The sequence below is a fragment of the Oryctolagus cuniculus genome, chromosome X (genome assembly GCF_051225735.1).
Source record: "Oryctolagus cuniculus isolate XC-2025 breed Fujian yellow rabbit chromosome X, ASM5122573v1, whole genome shotgun sequence".
Taxonomy (NCBI): domain Eukaryota; kingdom Metazoa; phylum Chordata; class Mammalia; order Lagomorpha; family Leporidae; genus Oryctolagus; species Oryctolagus cuniculus.
This window is the reverse complement of record NC_142888.1, coordinates 115,091,309-115,106,714: the sequence shown is the minus strand read 5'-3', so window position 1 is coordinate 115,106,714 and position 15,406 is coordinate 115,091,309. Positions and strand designations below refer to the sequence as shown.

General features: G+C 46.1%; 1 long non-coding RNA gene across 1 annotated transcript; it reads left to right on the top strand.

Moving 5' to 3' along the window:
• Positions 1-1,483: 1,483 nt before the first annotated feature.
• On the top strand, positions 1,484-15,191 carry LOC138847724 (uncharacterized). The gene is made up of 3 exons (XR_011385665.2): positions 1,484-1,669; positions 10,144-10,210; positions 14,990-15,191. It is a non-coding gene; the product is annotated as an uncharacterized LOC138847724 (long non-coding RNA).
• Positions 15,192-15,406: the final 215 nt, after the last annotated feature.

Below are 15,406 nucleotides of genomic sequence, written 5' to 3'. Positions count from 1 at the left end.
GAGGATGCCTCAGGATAAGCCTCAGCAGAAAAAAAAAAAAAAGAAAAACAAAGGAAACCATCCCAGCAAGAATGTGAAATAAATCCAGGACCCAGGCAGAAGGAAGAGCAAGAGAGAAGGGCCAGAACAGCAAACAGAACCTGAGCTCTCATTCACCCCAAACACAGGAAAACTGGGGCCTTTGCCAGTCATTGCTCCAACTCACATCTTTGCTACCAGGTGTCAATTGGTCACCACCTTTAACTTCTAGCCAAGCAACCTGTGCTCATTGCTTCTGAACCTACTGAGAGAGGTCTCCAAATCTGGTTTTAAGGGGTAACATTAGAATTCCTGTTGAAAATAATTCAAGGCATGGGCCCAGTTTGGGGAGTGGCACTGAATCAAAATAGGTTAGGAAAATTCAGATAAACTCTTTTTTAAAAAGATTTATTTATTTATTTGAAAGTCAGAGTTACACGGAGAGAGAAGGAGAGGTAGAGAGAGGATAGAGAGATCTACCATCCACTGGTTCACTCCCCAATTGGCCGCAACAGCTAGAGCTGTGCCGATCCGAGACCAGGGGCCAGGAGCTTCCTCTGGGTCTCCCACATACGTGCAAGGGCCCAAGGACTTGGGCCATCTTCTACTGCTTTCCCAGGCCATAGCAGAGAGATGGATTGGAAGAGGGGCAGCCGGAACTTGAACCAGTACCCATAAGGGATGCTGGCACTGCAGGTGGCAGCTTTACGCACTATGCCACAATGCTGGCTCCCAGATAAAATCTTGAAGGCAGTGTCTAACACAGGTTCTCTTTTCTAATTGGAAGCTGGAAAGGAAGGTTAAGAAAAAGTTGAAGGGTTGGCACTGTGGCATACCAGGTAAAGCCACTGACTGCAGTGCCGGCATCCCATGTGGGCACCATTTCGAGTCATGGTTACTCCATTTCTGATCCAGCTCTCTGCTATGGCCTGGGAGAGCAGTGGCAGATGGATCAAGACCTTGGACACCTGCACCCACGTGAGAGACCTGAAAGAACCTCTGGGCTCCTGGCTTTAGAATGGCTCATCTCCTGTATTGCTGCCATTTGGGGAGAGAACCAGCACATGGAAGATTCCCTCTTTCTGCTTCTGCCTCTGCTTTACCTCTCTCTAACTCTGTCTTTCAGATAAATAAATAAATCTTTAAGAAAAAAAGGAAAGAGAAAAAGTAGAGCATCATTGTTCTTGGAGAAGAAACCAGCCCTGGGCTGAATGGCAGTTTGGAGTGTTGATTGTGGGTGGGCTTGGGTGAGTGAGTGTGTGGGGATGAAGCTGAGACTTGGGGGCTGTTCCTCAGTTTCTGTGGGTGTGGTGGGGGTGGAACTTCATCCTTGCCATCGCCCAGAGGCAGTCCAGGACAGTTACAGGGGTCAGCAGCCCTCCAGCCACTCCACTGCACTCATAAACACAGTACTGTTGTTCCTTTTGCGACCGGAGGCGACCCCGGGGGCGGGGGGGAGGGGCGCAGACTTGTGGGCCCTGGGAGGGTGTGCAAGCAACGTCCTAAGCCACTAAGAGACCAAGTTTGTCTTCTCAGTTGTGGAGCCAGACTTGAATTACGCCTGGCGAAGATGGGCAAACCCGATCAGTTTTTAACAGACGTTCCGGAGGGGTCGCTGGGGACCTGGAGGTCCACTTTCTTCAGGAGAAAGGTAAAGTGTTCCAGGCTCTGCAAGAATCGCGAGGCGCTCACAGTCTCTGCTTACAGCGCTTGGGTTGGATTTTGGGATAGATTTTTTCGGTTGCTTGCTCTGCCCCTCCCCCTCAACTGGCTCCCCTCCCTTACCACCCATAGTCCGGGCCTGGCGAGTGCCTGAGTGGTCCCGGACCTCAATCCCAATCCCGGTCTCCCTTCCTTGTCTACCTGTGACTCAGGGTCCCTGGAACCCCGGGCTGGCCTGCATAATGAGAGCGTTGTGCGGCTCTCTCTGTTGATTTAATACAAGTGCACCGTGAACGCTGAAAAATAAATAGAAGGACGGAACATAGGACTCTCCGTAGTGAAAAGTCCTTTCGAATAAGAGGCTGAGTTTTCACTGTTGAATGTAAATTCCTTTGAAGTGGAACTAATCATTTCAAGGATAGTTCACGTTGTCCTAACAACGCGGGTGAATGGCAAGGGCCCTTCTTTTTGTTAAAGATATGTTTTCTTTCTTTCAGTCAAAACTGATGATGATACCCCTTTCACGCTCTGTCCTCCAGGATCGTAAATCTCCACTCCCAGCTACCCAAATCGCACTTTGAGAAGCCAAGCCCCGGCGGGTGACCGCTTCCCAGGCGCAGCGCAAGCGGCTCCCCGCGCCAGTCCGAGCCCCGCCAGGGCCCACTTCGCGGCCGCAGGGGGCGCTGCGGCCAGGGGGGAGCCGGCCGCCCAGTCCCGGGACGCGCGCATTGCAACTTCAAACTAAGCGGGATACTACGACCCCCTTCCCCTCCAAGGCCCCTGTCAATCTTCCCCTGGCCCCAGGAATGTGTCACAAAAGCTGTGTGCCCCTTAGGCGCGTTTATCAGCAGCTGGTGCCCAGTTATTGGGGAGAAAAGGTCACATCGCATGACAATCCCGGCCAGCCAAGCCGCAAAAATCCCAACTTTTCACTCCCAACGGGCTTCTCCCTTGACAATCCCAAAGACCTTAGCGGCCCAGCCCCCAGCCGACCTCTGCCCTGCCGCGCTGTAGCCCACCCCTTCCTTGACGCCCCAGGCCCTTGCGGCCGCTGTTTGTGCCGAAGCGGAAGGCAGGCTGGGATTCGCAGCCCCAGAAAATGTACTTGTGACCTGGGGCGGGAGAAAGTTGCTTCCAGATCACCTACTCCGAAGCCCCGGGGTAGGGGAGGGAGCTCCAGACGTCCGTAAGTGCTAGAAACGCTCAGCTTGGGGCCAGGGCGGCTAGCCGGGTTCTCTAGTGCGGGGGCCCAGTGGGTCAGTCCTGCCCCCATCCCCCGTCCTTCTGCGTCTGGAGAAACCAGGTCCCATGAAAGCAAAAGGAGAGGGACTTCGGCCCGAACAACGAATGTGGCCGACCGTGCGAGGCGGCCGCGGCGGGCCTGAGCTGGAAGGGTCTCGACAGAAGCGTGGTGAGCCGAGCTTTCCCCTAAGGAGCAGACTGGACATTTTGTGTCCAGGTCCGACAGGGGACAAGGTGGGATTCCCGGTGGTCCAGCTCGCGGGGGCCCCTTTCTTTTCCGAGGCCCTCTTGGCTGGGCGCTGACACCTTCGCCTTCCTTCGCTACGGGTCTTGCCTCTCGGGGATCGAAACTGGCCGCGGTCGGACCAGAGTGTTGACCATTTGCATTCTATTGGGTTCTAAAGCTCTGCGCTGTACCCAAGGGTGAAAATCCGCCTGAACGCTGCGGGCAGTCTCTTCCTTGTGGGTGGCGGTTGGTGGCAGCGGGGGGGGGGGGGGGGCTCTCGCTTGTCCCCACCGCCCGACCTTGGCCCTTGGGTCACGGCGATGTCCGACAGCGGGCACAGTCAAAACCACCACCCCTGCCCCTCTGTGTCTTTGGAGGATTTGGCTCTCAAATTAGCGGCCGCCGGGATCCCGGAGGAGGCAACTCGGAGAAGGTTCATCAGCAGGGCCACTCCGAGGAATTCGGAGGCAGTCGCTACTTCAGCCCAGGTTCTGATCATTCAAATACCCCCTACCCCCTTCTTTCTTTAAAACGAAACGAAACAAAAAGTCCAAACCCGAGCCGCAAGCTGTGAGCTGCCAGCTCAGAGATGCGGGCTGGACCCCGGGCGGTTGTCCCCTGACCCCTGCACCTCCTAGACTAAGTTATCCGTGAGAATATTTGCAAGGCTTTCGGGCCAAGTGGGTACGGTTTTGTAGGAATCGTCTTCCCTCCTTCTGGAACAGATGAACTTGGTGAATGTCCCACGGTTGCCAGATCATCCTTGTCACGTTGCTGCCAAGGGTCCTTCTGGCCTCAGTTTCTCCATTTGTTGAAGAAGAGCAACAATACCTCCCAGACGTTGATTGAAGCTAGTTTTTGTGAAGGGTAGACTCTAGCACACAGTAGGTGTTCAGAAACGTCATATTCCCTCTCAGCACCCTGCACACTCTGTCCCCTTAAGTCGGTGAATTGGCTGGTGAGGAAATTTAGAAAGGAAAACCCATGGGACTGCTGAAGACAGCTTCATGGTCCTATTTCTTGCTTGTGGGGCAAACTGGGGCCCCACACCCCAGAACCCGTGACCCGCATGGGGGGTGGCAACTAGCTACTGCGGCCAGGGGGCCCACCTAGACTCAGGAGGAGAGCCATTTGGGGCCCCTCCTTTCCTCGCAGCCTCCAGGCCTCTGACCTTAAGGCCAGAAAAAGGGGTTTCAGAGGCCGTCGCCCAGCACTTCGGGAATGGGAGGAACACGACCCGGGGCAGTGCCGTATGCCGAAGGCGGAAGGCGGCCAGCGCTCTAGCCCTCGCTTCTACCCACATCTGCCGCCGAACTCAGCGCAACGGGCTGCCGGCCCCGTTTGCGGCGCGGTCACTTTCGCCTGATTTGGTCTGGTCGGCGGAAGAGAGGCTCTATGCGGGAGGCTCCTTCCTGCCACCTCGCTGGCTGCGGAGGTAACATCTGTGTCCACCTCTCCTCCTCGCCCCTCGCTCCACGCCACCTCTATTTTTTTTCTCAAGAAAGAAAACGAAAAACCAACCTTCTTTCCCCTCCACAATAGACACACCAGGGGGCTTTTCACTTGGCCAGTCTCAGGAGTTTCATATGAACTTCATTAAATCAATTACTTGGTGAACACATCACAATTTATTTGCAATTAGTATCAAAATGTCTTACTTTTCTTAATAGCTTGCAGCAGATGTAGCTACAGAAGGGACAACGTGTTTTCGTGAAATCTATCTCTTGCAACATATTAAATCTTCTGGTCAGAAGAGAAGGAGAAATTCAAAGGCAGTTTAGAGGAGGAGTGAAAAACCACGCTGGAGACAAATGCGATCCGTGCAGGTGTTGGAGCAGCTTGCGTTATAATTGTATCTAGCGAAAAGGTTGCCTTTATTATCAGTAATGATCGAACAAAAGTTACCGTAATTAAATGTCTGGTTTTCTCCGATGACTGAGAGGTGCGTCTCTGAAAGGCGCCTGGGATGGCGAGGAACTTCAGAAATGGTTAACAAGACTCCCCGTTCTTTGAATAGTGGCTTTGTGTGTGTGTGTGTGTGTGTGCGTGCGCGCGCTCCCGAGGTCGCGCGCGGGTGGGGTAGGGTGGGTGGATGGACAAAAAAACAGAGAGAACAGTTATCTAATTTTCATTGCCCCAAACCAGAGCTTTATTAATTGCGACAACACTTTTATTGTGCTGGGGAAGGGATATTGCTGCCGGTTTATAGAAACCGATTTACTTTCGTTTGGATGTGAAATCATATGCAACAATCTCTGGTTGGAAGGTTGTACCTCAGCTCCTGTTAATACCATTAGTGACACAGGATCGAATTTCAAATGAAGCCTGGTGACAATTACAGACGGAAACAGATGCCCTTGGCAATTTAGGTCAAGTGTTCAAGATTCTGGTTTCATGGTCAAGGTTGTCTTGGGGATAACCTTGGGGAGATGCTCATAAATCTGTCCTCCTCTCCAAACTGGGATGAGCCTTCCAGGGGTCTGATTTGAGGAAGGGAAGGCAGAAAATTTATTTAGAGGGCTTTCAGTTCACACACAAAAAAGAAGATACTGCAAAGTGTTGTGAACTGAGCAAGTGTTCGGGGGCTGGGTGGTGTGATTGTGTGGACATGCAGGGGAGAAGTGGTGGATTGATGGAAATGAACTGGCGGGCTGGAGTTAAAAAAAAAAAAATCAACTCAGGAGTTCTACTCAGTCCCCAGCAGGCATACGTGGGTGCAGTATCTTAGCCATCTGCAAAATGGGAATCATCATGGTCTGGTCTTTCTGGAAGAGTGGTGTCAAGCATTAGGTGCGATAATGAATTTAAAAGCATCTTGGCTTTCAAATAGAAGGTGTTATTATGAACACACACCCCTCTACCTTCGCATTTTAAGCACTTGTCCTGGGCTAAGTGAAAAACATATCCTGTCTCTTCATTTTTCTCTGCCCAAACCTTCCCGCAGAGCTGCTCACTCTGGTTCTGGCAGCAACCACGCCTTCCTCTGGGGGTATAAAAACATGTTGTCTTCTCACCTGGCTCTCCATCCCAACTGGCGTCTTTAAGTATGGCAATCTTAAGGGTTTACGTCCCTCTGGTGGGTGTTTTCTACTTGACAACTCTTTTAAAGATGTAGAACCATATTTTATTTACTGCCCACTATAAATTATTTACTAGCAGGCTGAGGTAATTCCATTAAAGCTGCATGGTTTGTTTATAATAAATAGTTATCTAGGGACTCCTTGCTTGCCTTAGAACTGCGAAGCTTGGAAGAAGTGGGGATGTTCCACGCGGGTGAAAGGTGCCCACAGAAAGGAAACAGATCCATTGGAAAAGAAAATGACCTCAGTTCCCTTGCCAACTCATTAAAAATATGTAACATCTAATATTTTTCGTTTTTGTTTGGACGGAGGTGTTCTTACCGGCCCCTTCCCAGGTGCTTGGTAGCAAAATGATTTTCAAGGAACCACCTCTGTAGTGGTAGCAAACAGATTTGGGTGAGAAAGGAGGAAGCTGGGGGAAAAAGATGCATGGGGCCATTCCTGGGAAGAGGGGGAGGAGGAGGGGCAGGAATGTTGGCAGCTCCTTGCAGGGCTTTCTGGGGGAAGAAAGAAAGCATTGCCAACTTTGCTTCTGGTCCCCTCCCCCAACACGTGCACCCAGGCAGAAGAGGGGACAAAAAAAAAGAAAGAAAGAAAGAAAGAAAGAAAGAAAGAAAGAAAGAAAGAAAGAAAACCTGAGGGAAGGCACCAAGCTTTATAGATTGTGTGTGTGTGTGTGTGTGTGTGTTTGTACACAGCGATAGTGTCTCCTTTGCCAAGATTTTAGCACTGACCCAATGAGGTAACACTTTCTACTTCTCTCTGTGTGGTTTGTGTCATAAAACAATGGATTTCTATCTCTCAACTTAGGGGCATTTCTGGAAACATGAAACAACCCAGGAGATATACTGGCCTTGAAGTGGAAGGGAAGGGGGATTCAGTGACCCCATCACAAGTGAAATTTTAGTATGAACTCCCTGTCTTGAGTTACATTAGGCTTGGAAGTGGGGAGGGATTTGTCTCTTTCTGTGGAAGTCTTTTCCAAAAGGGCTTTGGAGGCATGTGGTAGTAAGGTATGAATTTCCTACCTGGTCTTATGGAGGGGTATTTCAGAATGGGTTCTGTCTGTGACACAGGGAGGGAGAAAACAAGATGCCTGGACAAAAACCCAGTTGTCTGAAGCAACGTGGAAGTGATCTACAATAAATAGAAAGATCACCTATTGCATAGTTTGCTTTCTCTGTTTCTTCCAACTGAAACAGAGCTGCAAAGCAGGAAAAAAGTCATATTGGTCTCAGCAAGTGAAGATCTACTGCTGTTCATTACAGGGTGGAAAGACCAGAATTGACTTAAAAATTCAGGATGCATATTGAATTTGCAGTAGTTATGTTCACCAATAATTGAAAATTCAATGGTGTATTTTTAATATTCATTGATACTTAATATTCATTGGTAATTTAGTTACTTTTATTGGATTTAGTTACTTTTATTGGATTAAATTCTGTTTTATAAAGAAAGGGAGAAAATTTAATACATATAAATATATATGTATAAACAGCTTAAGTATGCAAACATCTATCAGGCATTTTGTGATGATGGAGATGCACCTTAGTTCTGTGAACACCGTAAACTACTTAACTACATATCTCAATAGCCCCATTTATAGATGTCTTTTGAAAAAATAATGGGCTTCTGATATAACATAAAATTAACCATTTTAAAGTGAACAATTCAGAGGCATTTAGTCCATTCACAATGTTGTACAACCTTCACCAATATCTATGTTTATTAAGCTAGAATAAAATGCTGTACATGCACAGTAAGTCATTACCCCCATCCCCTCCTCTTCTCAGTCTGGAAAAAAAATTTAGTGGTGCTTTTATGTCCTAAAACAAGTATTTTCCTGAACTGCAATTTCTGTATGCTTCTATTTCCTTAAGTTGTATTTGATCACATTCTGTTCCAAACATCTAGTTATAGCTGCAAAGAGAGAGGGTGATAAATGACATAATCTGCTTACTTGTATTCACTTTAGATGCCAATAGGTTTCCCCAATTGGTATTTGCAACATTTTATTTTTTTTCTGATGAGCTAGTAGCTCCCTGGGCAACAGTTACAAATACTTTGCTAGTCGTTGTGGGAGGGACATAAGTTTAAGGCAACTGTTAATCTTGCTGTCAACAATAGAAAGTGGATTAAAGTGGTATTTTCTCTTTTGAATTGTAATTCATAAAGTTTAACAAAGCAATAGTTACAGTCAAACTTTTTTTTGGAGAAAAAGGGTGCTAGGATAAGTTGTTGCAAATCATTTGTTTCTGCCATCAAACTGTGCCCTGAATTCATAATTATGGAAAAAACTTTGTAAATAGCTTAGAAATGAGAGTCCCATCTCCTTACTCTTGTGTGTGCTGATGCATTCATTTATTTCACACAGGCTCACCACAAAGGCAAAGGAAATATGACTGTGGCTTAAGAATCTTAATCAAAATCGAAGCCACCATTCATGTGGGTAGGATCACAGTGTCTAAGGACACAGGAGAAGCTATTTCTGTAAGATGACAGCAAGAGGTCAGAGTTGGACCAGAGTCGTGAGCTTAGACAGATTTTTGAACCCTATCTGCCACCCTGGATTAATGAGGAATTAAAGGAGCAAAGAATGTATTGGGGGGCAAATCCTGGGTGGTCAGTTAACATTTTACTCTCTTCTATTTGCAGAATAACTTGCAGAGGAGCTAGCTAATTTTGACCTCGTTGATAGACTACAGAAGACATTTTACATTTAATTTTTGAGCTAGACCATCATGAGGTGATAACAAAAAGTGGTACCCAAAACTGTTCCAATCCTTATGATACATTCTTCTAATGGAATGTATTTCCTTCTTTGCCTTACACAGTCTTTGGCCAGCAAGGTTTTTCGACCTTGTCACTATTGACATTTTGGATTACATTCATTGTAGGAAACCGTTCTGTACATTGTAGGATGTTTTCCAGAATTGCTTGTTTCTTTTTTTTTTTTTTTGTAAAGATTTATTTATTTATTTGAAATTTGGAGTTACACAGAGAGAAAGAGAGGCAGAGAGAGAGAGAGACGGAGGTCTTCTATCCTCTGGTTCACTCCCCAATTGGTTGTAATGGCCAGAGCTAGGCCGATCTGATGCCAGGAGCCAGGAGCTTCCTCCGGGTCTTCCCAAGCAGGTGCAGGGGTTCAAGGACTTGAGCCATAGTGTACTGCTTTCCCAGACCATAGCAGAGAGCTGGATTGGAAATGGAGCAGCCTGGACTTGAACCAGCACCCATATGGGATGTAGGCACTGCAGGCAGCAGCTTTACCTTATATGCCACAGTGCTGGCCCCCATCCAGCATCCCTTGTTTCTATCCACTCACAAGATACCTGTAGCAGCTCCCTGTCTAGTGATGATAATGAAAAAATGTCTCCGGAAATTGCCAAATATCTCTTCTGGGCCAGAGTAACCCCTGATTGAGAACCACAGTGTTACAGCGTTATGTTTTATTTTGAGAAAAAAAATGTTTTATTTTAAAAATGTTTATATTTTATTTGAAAGAAAGAAAGGAATGAGAGGGGGAAGGAGGGAGAGAGAGAGAGAGAGAGAGAAGAGCGAGCAATTGATTTGCCTCCTTTAGTCCACTACCCAAATGCCTGAGATAGCTGAGGCTGGGCCAGGCTGAAGTCAGGAGACTAGAACTCCTCCCTGTTCTCCCAGGGGATTGTAGGCACCCAAATATTTAAGCCATCATGTGCTTCCTTCCAGAGTGTGCACTAGTGGGAAGCTGCAGTTGGGAGTGGAGCCAAGCCTTGAATGTAGGCACTCCAATATGGAATGTGGGCATCCCAAGTAACGTCTTAACTGCTTGGCCAAATGCCTTCCTCTATTCTAGATGATTCCTAAAAGAGGAATCCTGTAGTATTTGTCCTTATGTGACTGACTTATTTCACTCAATCTTATGTTTTCCAGGTCCATCTGGGTTGCCACAATGGTTGCCTTCCCTTTTTTGTTAAGATTGAATCCTATTCTACTACACGTATGTACCCTATTTCCTTTATCCATTCTCCATGACTGTTTAGTACCTAGAGATTCTTCCACACTGCTACAAATGAGTTGGCATACACCAAATGATGTTTTATGGCTTGGACGCTGCATGGGACAAATTCATCCCATACTCCTGCTATCACCTTGTCTTACACCTCTTCCAGCCCCAGCCTCTTTTGAAAGGCCTTTTTGAGGAAGAAGTAGGTCTTACTTTTGTATTATTTATTGTAGATATCTGATGAAGGTACAACTCAATGCTCTCTCTCTCTCTCTCTGTGTGTGTTAAAGAGAGAAAGAGAGAGAGAGAGAGAGAGAGAGATCATCTACCTTCTGGTTTACTCCCTAAATGTCCAGAATAGCTAAGGCTGTGCTGGGCCAAAGCAGGAGGCAGGAATTCAATTCAGGTCTACCATGTGGGTGATAGGGTTCCTGGGTATACAATAACAGGGATTGGAAGTTGGATCTTGAGTCCAGGCACCTTGAAATGGTATGTGAGCAGTTTACTGTAAACAAGTTACCTAATTACAAATCAGGTCATTTGATGGGTTTTGTCCCCACCTTGTAAGTGAATTGTCAATCTGGTTGTCAAGTTTTATTCTTCCCCAAAATTATGCTTAAAAACCCCACTGCCACCAGCCACTTTAGTTTTTTTTCTGTCTTGGAAAGCCCCCTCCATGCCACTCTGGCTGGAGGTCTCAGATCCTAATAAATCTTTTTTTTAAACTTTTATTTAATAAATATGAATTTCCAAAGTGCAACTTATGGATTACAATGGCTCCCCCCCCATAACTTCCCTCCCACCGCCTGCTCTCTCTCCCCTTCCATTCACATCAAGATTCATTTTCAATTATCTTTATATACAGAAGATCAGTTTAGTATATATTAAGTAAAGATTTCAACAGTTTGCACCCACACAGAAACACAAAGTGTAAAATACTGTTTGAGTACTAGTTATAGCATTAAATCACAATGTACAGCACATTTAGGACAGAGATCCTACATGAGGAGTAAGTACACAGTGACTCCTGTTGTTGATTTAACAAATTGACACTCCTGTTTATGGCATCAGTAATCACCCTAGGCTCTAGTCATGAGTTGCCAAGGCTATGGAAGCCTTTTGAGTTTGCCAACTCTGATCATATCTGGACAAGGTCCTAGTCAAAGTGGAAGTTCTCTCCTCCCTTCAGAGAAAGGTACCTCCTTCTTTGATGACCTGTTCTTTCCACTGGGATCTCACTCGTGGAGATCTTTCATTTAGGTCATTTTTTTTTTTGCCAGAGTGTCTTTGGCTTTCTATGCCTGAAATACTCTCATGGGCTTTTCAGCCGGATCCAAATGCCTTAAGGGATGATTCTGAGGCCAGAGTGCTGTTTAGGACATCTGCTATTCTATGAGTCTGCTGTGTATCCCACTTCCCATGTTGAGATCCTAATAAATCTTGCTTTTAAATCTCAAAAAAAAAAAAAAAAGAAATGATACGTGAGCGTCTCAAGTTGTGTCTTAACTGTTCTATCAAATGCCAGTGCCTGCTTAATTTTTTGATTGAACTTGGTCAAACATACAATTGTAAAGTCAGCAAAGATCTTACAACAAGTGAGTTATTTATCTAATAGGAGGCTGTTGAGACCACAGACTTGAATTTCAATCCTATGTGCATGCTCTGTGACCTCCAGGAAGTCATTTAACCTCTCTGAACTCAGTTTCTACCTTTGCAAAATATCCTCTAGAGATATATGTAGGATTGAACAAGATAATGCGGGCTCACAGCTTAGCATGGTGCTTGGCACACAGTAAGCCAGAAAGAAGCATGTGCCTAGCAGTGTGTGAAGCCCTCCTCTTCCTTGCTGGACCCCCATTCTACAACTATGGAATGGGGGTGGCACTGGTTCAGCCTTCCAATCGAAGCAACCACCTACAAAGTGTGACCACTCCCCTGAGAAGTGCTGTTGGGCTGTACCTGTTATATGCAGTACTTCTTCCTCACCCTCTTGGCAATCTGTCCCTTAGATCTCTAGTGCCACTCTCATGATCTCCCTTCTAGTCCCCCTTATTCAGGCCCGCTTAGGCACAAAAACCCCTTCTGTGATTGCTCTTAGCACAACTGGGAGAACTGACATTTGCCAGGAGAACTTTACTAATCACTAAGGGGAAAGAAAAAGGAAACAATTACAGAATAAACAAGCAACATAAAAATAGATTTCTAAAACATAGGTTTCTGATCTTTTGCACAGAGCCTCACAGGACTCGCATTTCCCTTCTAATGACATTCTAATATAGTCCCTGAGAAGACTGGCAAGCTTATTCATTCATTTAACAACTTGTGATGAGTGCTATGAAGGCAGTAAAACCAGGCAATGCGAGAGTGTTGTTGACTGGACTGAGATGGGAGAGATCAGCAGTGCTCTTCAGAGAAGATGGTTTTTGTGTTCAGATCTTAACTTGGTGTAAAAACATTGCAGGCAGAAGAAATAACAAATGCAAATGTCCTGAGGCAGGGATGAGCTGGGCATTATAATGATGATGTTCAGTATATTCCAAACACTAGTTGAAGACATTTTCATATATAAACTGACTCATCTCACTTAAGTGAATTGATACCTATGAGCTAGGTACTATTATTATCTTATTTTAAAGGTGGGTGAAATTGCGGCACAGAAACTTTAAGTAAGTTGAACAAGGCCAGAGAGGTATGAGGTTGTCAAGTCAGAAGTCCAGGCAGTCTGGCTCCAGGATCCAATAGGTAGTACCACTTTTACATTGCCTGGAACATGGAGAGAGCAAGAAGTGTGATATGAGAAGAGCTCTTCCACTGGGGGCCTTGTAGGGTCTTAGGAAGGAGTTTGTCTTTATTTTTTTTAAAGATTTATTTTATTTGTTTGAAAGACAGAGTTACAGAAAGGCAGAGGGGGAGAGAGAGAGAGAGAGAGAGAGAGAGAGAGAGAGAGAGAGAGTCTTCCATCTGCTGGTTCACCCCCAAGAGGGCCGCAACGGCTGGAGCTGTGCCTATCCAAAGGCAGGAGCCAAGAGCCTCCTCCAGGTCTCCCACATGAGTGCAGGGGCCCAAGAACTTGGACCATCCTCCACTGCTCTCCAAGGCCATAGCAGAGAGCTGGATTGGAAGAGGAGCAGCTGGGACTAGAACTGGCGCCCATATGCGCTTCCGGTCAGGGCTTTAATCTGCTGCACCACAGCGCCGGCCCTTACTGTGGTCAGTAAGGAGCCCCTGAAATATTTGGAGCAGAGAAGTGACAGGATTTAGCTTATATTTTCACAATATCACAATGGTTTCTTGTTGAATGTAGATTGTAGGGATTAAAAGTGCAGTCAGCAGGACCAGTCAGTGGCTATTGTATCCAAGTGGGAGATGAGGACAGATCTGGATTAGGATGATGCTGATGAGCAGAAGGGAAGGGCTTTAGTCAATATTTTGGACAGAATTGATGGGACCTCCTGGTGAACCAGATGATGGAGACTAGATGGAAAAGAGGAACAAATCAAGGATGACTAAAACATTTGGGTTTGTGCAACTAGATGGGTAGCAGTAACCTGGCTTCTCTCTTGCTTTTTACCCATGTGGACTCTGGGCAGCATCTTGACTTCCTGATCTCTAGGAACCATTTAGTTAGCAAATCTTTATTTATTTGTTGACAGGCAGAGTTGGACAGTGGGAGAGAGAGAGAGAGAGAGACACAGAGAAATGTTTTCCTTTATCCATTGGTTCACCCCCCAAGTGGCCGCTATGGGCTGGTGCATTGCGGCCAGCACGCTGCGCTGATCTGAAGCCAGGAGCCAGGTGCTTCCTCCTGGTCTCCCATGCTGGTACAGGGCCCAAGGACCTGGGCCATCCCACTGCACTCCCGGGCCAGAACAGAGAGCTGGACTGGAAGAGGAGCAACCGGGACAGAATCCAGTGCCCCGACAGGGACTAGAACCCCGGGTGCCAGCGCCGCAGGTGGAGGATTAGTCTATTGAGCAGTGGCACCAGCCTAGTTAGCAAATCTTGTTCCTTCCTAGGGCAAAGACCAATGCCTTTTCCTTCCTTCCCTCCCTCTCTCCCTCCCTTCCTCCATCCCTCCCTTCCTTCCTTCTGGCTTTTTTTTTTTTTTTTTTAGAATACTCGGAACATCCAGGCTGTCCCCATTCAGTTCCACTGCTCAGTTTGAGCAAACATCAAGTTCAGAGTGAGTTTGCATGACATCAGTGGTCAATGTGCCTGCCACAGTCCTCAGTTCACTCCTAAAGCATTTTGCAATGAGTGCTTCAGGTAACTCCATTAGCCGTGGATAGACAGTATGGCATAAAGAGAAGAAAGCACAGTATCAAGGATTAGGTCACAGGCTCTGGAGTCAGACACATATTCAGATCTATGCACCACCATTGTTTGATTATATCTATGACCTTGGGCAATTTACTGAACCTCTTTAAGCTTCCATTGCCTCATCTATAAAATGGACATAATCGACATAATCTTTTCCATCGTTTAATTAAAGAACACATGTGAAGTGCTAATTCAGTACCCACAATATTACAGCAGTTTAAATTGATCATTATTATTACCATTATTTTTCACCCACTAGTTTTAGTTCTGGTCTACAAGCAGTATAATAAATATGTCTCCTCTTTCTCAAGGCAATACTTAGATATGTGAAGAATTCCCACATTGGGCAGGTGTTGTGGCACAGTGGGTTAAGATGCTGCTTGGGATGCTGGGATGTCTATATCCCAGATTGGAGTGCCAATTCAAGTCCAGAATACTCTGCTTCTGATCCAGCTCCCTGCGAATGTGCCTAGGAGACACCAGATGATGACTCAAGTACTTGTGTTCCTGTCATACATGTGGGAGACCCATATAGAGTTCCTGGCTCTTGGATTTCATCTGGTCTGCGCCTGGCTGTTAAAGGTAGTTGGTGAGTGAACCAGTGGATGGAAAATCTCTCTCTCTCTCTCTTTCTGCCTTTCCAATCAGTAAATCTTTAAAAAGTGTCCACATTTCTGAGTTTGCTCTTTCAAAAACTAATTCCTGTATTCTTGAAGTAGCTCCAGAAGTGTTATACTTTTTACACTATTTAGTAGTTTTATAAAAACTACATGTGGCTAATTGTTAACAATTGATGAATCTGGGTAAAAGTTATATTCGTATTCAAAAGTTTTGGTAGTTTTAAATTTTTTTTTTCAATAAAATGTTAGT